Raw genomic sequence first — 6,617 nt, 5'->3', positions numbered from 1 at the left:
TCATTATCATTATTATTCCTGCACTTGTTTTAATAAATGGGTACCTATGACATTATGATTTCTTTTGCATTATTATTAAGTAAATACTTATGTTTTAGATGCCCATCTCATGGCTCCAAGTATTTTCACTGACCTTTCTTCGTGCTTGAGATTCTGCTCCTTCTCATATCTACCTTCTTATTTCCCTGGCTAAAATCATACTTTGTACAAAAAACTTCCTGATCCCCTTTAATGTTACTGTCTTCTCAATGTTGATTATCTCTAATTTATCCTGTACTTATCTTGCTTGTACCTAACTTTATGTTGCCTTCTCCAGTAGATTGTGGCCGAAACAAGAGTATTTTGCCTTCTTTTTTATCCCCAGTGCGTAGAACATACTAGGTCTTGTTGAAAGACTGACTAAAACTTCTTTTATTTTGAGTGGCTGGATTTTCAAATAGGAAGAGATTGATACATCTCAAGAGCTAGAATCATGAGCTGGGGAATTGTATTTCACCCATAGAGTAACCTCCGGGACCCTCAGCTATGAGTTGATAGTCTTTCTCTGGGAACTTAGACCTGCTGATGTGAGAGCAATTTGGAGTAATCTTGCTAGCCCAGAGAGTAAATAGGCATTCCTTTGCCCACAACAGCCCTGTGAGGTCCTGTCATAGTGCAAATGACATGCCATCTCATCCCATGAAACTGCTACTGCCCCTATAGAGGTGCCCAACCCATGTATACCATCTATGTCATAGTTACAAGCTGCTATACACAAGTCATCATTTTCTTCCCAAGGATACAAATGTTTGTTAGACTTAGAAAGATGAAGAGGCAAGAAAGTATATGCTTCCTTCTACCAGAATAAACCTAGACAAAAAACCTAGAATGAATAGAAGGTTAATCCTTATAACTAATCAATTTCTGGAAGAATAGAATTGGCTAGTGTTCTCAACATAATTAGTCTTAGTACATAATTATAAACAGTATTAGCTCGACAATGCTGCTACAAATACCTCTGGACTGCTGTGATTGGACCCCAAGAGTAGCCGTTAATAGATCAGTGTCAAATTGGAGGGTGGCCACCAGCAGAAAGTTTCAGGATCTGTTCTCGGCTATATGTTTCTTAGCATTTTTACTAAGAACTTGGATAAAGGCATTAAAGGCATGCTTATCAAACTTACAAATGAAACAAGCTATGCTATTGATTGCAATAGTTTCCTAATTGCTCCTCCTGCATCCATCTCTCCCTTTTTTCTATCACTTCATCTAATTGCTAAACTAATCTTCCAGAAACACAGATCTGAGCATGCCCCTGTTCAAGAAGCTTCAATGTCTCCCCAGTACATGCAGGCTAAAATGAAAACTCCTTTATTTAGCATTTAAAACGTTTAACAAGCTGACTAAAGTAGACCTTTCCAGACTTATTTAACATGAATTCTCAATAAGCCAGCCAATATGGACACTTAAAATTCTATAACTGTGCTTTTTTCATAAGCTATCCTCTAAGGCTTTAATTTAATTTTTCTTCTCCCTCACCTTTCAGAAGCTCTACTTCAGCTCCTTTCAAAGCTTAGCTCAACAGCTGCTTCTTACATAAGACCTTTCCCATCCCTACAATTATTAGTTCTTGACTTCTTCCACCTAATGAAAAAAAAATGTATACATATATAGATATAGATATATAAATGACTTTGTATTTGGTTTGAGTAAATTTTGCATTTGCTTATTTGAGTACATGTTGAATTCTCCTTACCCCCATAGAATTTAAGCTTCTTGAGGGCAGATACTCTTTCATTTTTACATTATAATTATAAAAATAATAATAATGTCTTTTGTATATCACCTGTCATGTGCAAGGCACTGTACTAAGGGCTTTACTTATATTATCTCATTTGATCATCACAACTCTGGGACGTAGGTACTATTATTTTCCATATTTTGTGGATGGGAAATTGAGCTAAATAAAGGTGAAGTAACTTGCCCAAGGTCACAAAGGTAGCAAATATCTGAGGGTAAATTTGAACTCTAAGAATTTGTTTTAAGTCCATTGCTCCATCCATTACACCCTGTACCTGCCTCTGTAACTCATAGGAACCCTCAGACTTACCATGATGCCTCACTTTTAGTTGGTTCTCAATAAATGTATATAAGACCTAATTGGATATGTGGATCATGGCTTAAGAGACATGAATAATACACATTTCTTCTATTGTAGTTTATGTAGCATAGGATTTTGGGTATTGTTTATGTAGCACTTAAGTACTTATCAAGAATTACTGTGTACTATAGTTATTTGTGTTTACCCCATGTCCCAAAGTATGGGCCTGTATGATCTTCGGTGGAGATCACTGCCTTATACCTGCATGACGGGTGGGGTGAATTTGGTAAGACGGACGATGGAAGCTCAGTCTCTTCAATTTCTTTACTCTCTTAGGTCTCTTCAGTGTTTCCAGGCTCTATCTGCAAGAGAGAAGATGGATGATGCCAACCCTATTTCAGGGTGCTAAAAGGAGTAAAGACTCTGAGAAGTCAACATGAGAGGAGCTGGCAATTTCCATTATGTTCCTGTGTCCAGCTTGGTACACTAGAGACTTTAGGGAATTCCCCCTTTGAGGAAGATCTAGGATTCTCTCTCTTAATTCAGCTGAGCTATCTTGCTCCTAATGGAAGCATTATTCCACTCTGTATTGTCTATTATATATTCTCTTCTGTATATTTTCTCTGATTTTTGTTTCACTATGACTTGGATAAATGAGTTTCTTTGCTAGTTTTTATATGCATGTTAATTTTGGAGCAAGTATTTGGTGAGAAGGGAGTGAAGCCATGGTTATAAAGCTTGGGTCCCCCCCTTCCCAATGAATGAATAGTGATCAGAAGTTTAGCTTAAACCTGAAAAATACATCCCCTAGACTAATAATATTCAAGGGAACAGTTAGAAATAAATCTAGTCAAACAGTTCTTTTCCCTGAGGAGAGCAGAATGATAAGCCTCTCTCCTCACTACCCTTCCTGACTGGAGTTAAAGTCTCCCTTTGAGAAGGATGGAGGGAGAAAAAGCTAAAACTTATCTTTTACTACCTGTGAGCCAAATAATCACATGTCCATGCCTCCTTACAAGTGTATTTGTCATAATCAAATTTAGCAAATATTTATTAAGGACCAACAATGTCTCAGGCTCTAAGATTAAAACGGCAGAAAGCAAAATAGCCCAGTCTTAAAGGAGTTTGTATTCATATTTCCCCTACAGATTGTTAGCTTCCAAGAAACCAAGGCTTTGTTTCATCTAAACTTTGAATCTCTTCCCCATCATAACATGGTGCTCTACACATAGTAGACACTTAATACACACTTAGTTCAGTTTAGATTTGTTACTAAGTCTCCCTATCTCATACAAGCTAGAAGTACTGATCTACAGAGAAACTCTGATCTAACTTCATTTTGACTTGCACCAATTATCAGTTCATTGGCAGACTGGTACCAGAGCCTCTGCTTCTGGAGGTTCACCATATCAGTGCTACTTTCAGTGCAGACATCTGATAGTAGCCCTAATGTAGTCAGAACTCCTGAATGATGTGATCTAACAGCCTTAGTTCCCCTAGTAGCAGGAATTATAGACCTGTGCCCTGCAATCAGTTTAATACATATGTACTGAATTGATTATATCATATACTAATTTTATCTGTCTATCAATAAAATAAAAAATATTTATTGGAAAAAAATTAAAACGCATATTCCTACTGTGTTTTAATGGGGTAAGTAAAGGACACTTCATCTTCGTATACAAAGGCTGGCATATTCATATAAATGTTGCATGGTGGAAAGAGACCCAGACTAGCAATTCATGAGAAATGGGATGAATTGTGGCTCTGCCACTAAGTAGCTCTAAAATACTAAGCAAGCACTCTACCTCTCCAAGACTGAGTTTCTTTATCTGTAGCATCATTGACCTCCAAGACGCCAAGCTTTCTGAGCTTCAATTCTGTAAGGCTAAGACAAACTCTTCATAGCAAATGGCAATTGTTGCTATTTCAATTTTAAGTGCCATCACTTCCCTTGAATATATACTACATGGAAGTTATTCACTAGCATGCTTATATTTCCCATGACTAAAATGAATCTTAGGTGTGTCATTGTTATCTTCTCCATTCAGTTTAAAACAGCTGGATCTCTCAAAATACACAAACTGAGCTGGCATGGCAACATGAAGAAAGATAAGAGATTTTCACAATCTCAGAAATTCGTATATCTAAATGCTAAAAATTCCATATACCATACCCTTTTGTGGAAACTGTTCCTGGGGACTAATTCTTAAGTTGCTGTTAGTTAATTAGTGAAAAACTCTCTTTTAAGTATTCAATAGAAACCACATGTTATCATTCATTTATAACATCTGATAGATTCCTCAGAAGTTTTAATTCATTCTTTCATTTTTATTCAAGGTAATGCTGAATTTCACAAGAGAAAATAGGAAACTGTACAGTCTTCCTTATGTTACTGCATATTAAAGACATCAAAAACTACCCCAAGATACTCTATTAAAAATCTCTCTAAGCTCATTGTGTATGATAATCATAGTTTTTTTTTTGTTATTTTACCTTACACTTGAAAGAACATTTTGTCAATGAGCACTTTTAAAAGTTTTCTCAGACAATACGGTAGCATATCAGTAATAAAACTTGTCATTCACAAACATAACTACCCCCATGTGATGACACTGAAAATCTGGTTCCCTGAAAGGACCCCACAATCAAAGTACCAAGTTATAGCCAGATATTCCTAGATCCACTGTCTGATTATTTCTGGTGAGTATTGGCCTGGTATTTCTAGACCCACTGTCTAATTGTTTCCAGTGAGTATCAGAGACTGCTGGAAAGGATAATTTTTACATAATTTTTGCACTTTAGCTAAATCTTTTTAATTTGCTTATAGTACAGCATTAACCAAAAGTCTGTGCTGAGACTTTTAGGCAGGGATGTTCTAGTAATTCTTCAACAACTGCTCTCGGGGAGGGGGGGAGGATGTGCAAATAACATACTTCTAAAGTTAATCTACATTATTAATGTTGTCTCCATTACTTTCTTAAATCTAGACAATCAATAAAACAATAAACTAAGTCCTGATCTGTAATTTTTGCCAGCTTATAGATATACATGCTCACATGGAAAATGTAATATTTGACCTGGCACCAGCAGATCCTTCGGACACCTTTCATAGATTTATATGGAATAGATTTTTCACATAAAAAAATTAATACATAGTCTAACAAAGTGGGGCAAGATAGACTGAATTTTGGAACTAGCATAAAGGAGACCTGAGTCTGAATCCCTACCACCAACTTTGACTGTATCACCCTGCAAATATCACTTAACATCTCTGACCTGTATTTTCCTCATCTATGAATTAGTAATAATAATAAAACCAATCTCACATAATTATTGTGAGAATCAAAAGATATTTTTATAATTGTTATATGTAGTGGCCTAATAGTAATAATAATAGCCCTCTTAAAGTCAGTTGTCAAAAATATATTTTATTTCCTTGATGTTTGAATTTTCTCGGAAAGTCTGGCATATTTGTTTTTTGTCTACTTGCTGTACATTAGTTACTGAGTTTGCTTCAGGTCAATTCCTTATGGTATTCTAGTCTTCAGGGATAATGGGAAAATGGTAGCACAGAACTAGCAAGAGACAAAGGGTAGGCACTATTTCTCCTAGCTGCTTATTTTTTATATATAGTACTGGTAAAAATGCCAGCCAAATATCTCTTGTACTGTTGGGGGTTGGAGAAGGAAATAGTATGAAAGGAAGAGCCTCCCTCTCTATTACTATTCATCTGCTTATTCTGCTATTTAAAAAGGATAAAGAGGCACTTTTGGAAATCATTGCTTGGGGACCTAAAATGTAAGCTGCTGCTACTGCCATCATGGCATCATTAAATGGTTGTGTTGAAAAGCACAGAAAATGCTGGTATTCCTTACAAACCTAGGAGACTCCCTAGTGACAAACCAAAGAAAATCAATGTCCCACGTTGTCCATGCTTATTTTCAATGCACAGGATATAAATATCCTGAGCCATCTGGGACCTAGCACTCCATCCTCTTCTCTTTCCATTTGGAAAACAAAGCAAAAAAAATAACAATTCATATTTCATCTTGGCTTTCAAGAACCACATCCTAGGGACTATGAATTTAACAGGGACATAGGGATAAATTCAAGGGTCAGAGGAGATTGAAATGATTGCCTTCTACATCTTACACATCTGTTGCCAATAATATTTCCAGCACTAGGTTATCTTATTCCTTTCTAGGTCAAAATGTAGATGTTTTTCACAATACTCCCAAATGTCCTCATTCTAGACGTTCACTCCATCCCTAGAATTTATATCTTGGAAGGACTCTCAGTCCTTGTTATCTCTCCCACTATACTGGATGGCTCCTCCCATAATCTTTATTTAAAAAATGTGTTCTGGCCAGCCATATCTCATTCCTCTACTGGCTGCATGCAGGACTTTTTCTAATATGACCTCTTCTAGATCACTAGCTGCCTTCATTCGTTTCTCCTTCCATCCTTTCACCTCCTTTTATGTATTTTCTTCCCCCATTAGAATATAAATTACATGAGGGCAGGAAATATCTTA

The sequence above is a fragment of the Phascolarctos cinereus genome, unplaced genomic scaffold (assembly GCF_003287225.1).
Source record: "Phascolarctos cinereus isolate Bilbo 61053 unplaced genomic scaffold, phaCin_HiC Scaffold_726;HRSCAF=1367, whole genome shotgun sequence".
NCBI classification, from domain to species: Eukaryota; Metazoa; Chordata; class Mammalia; order Diprotodontia; family Phascolarctidae; genus Phascolarctos; species Phascolarctos cinereus.
The sequence above is the reverse complement of the archived record's forward strand: the minus strand, read 5'-3'. Positions refer to the sequence as shown.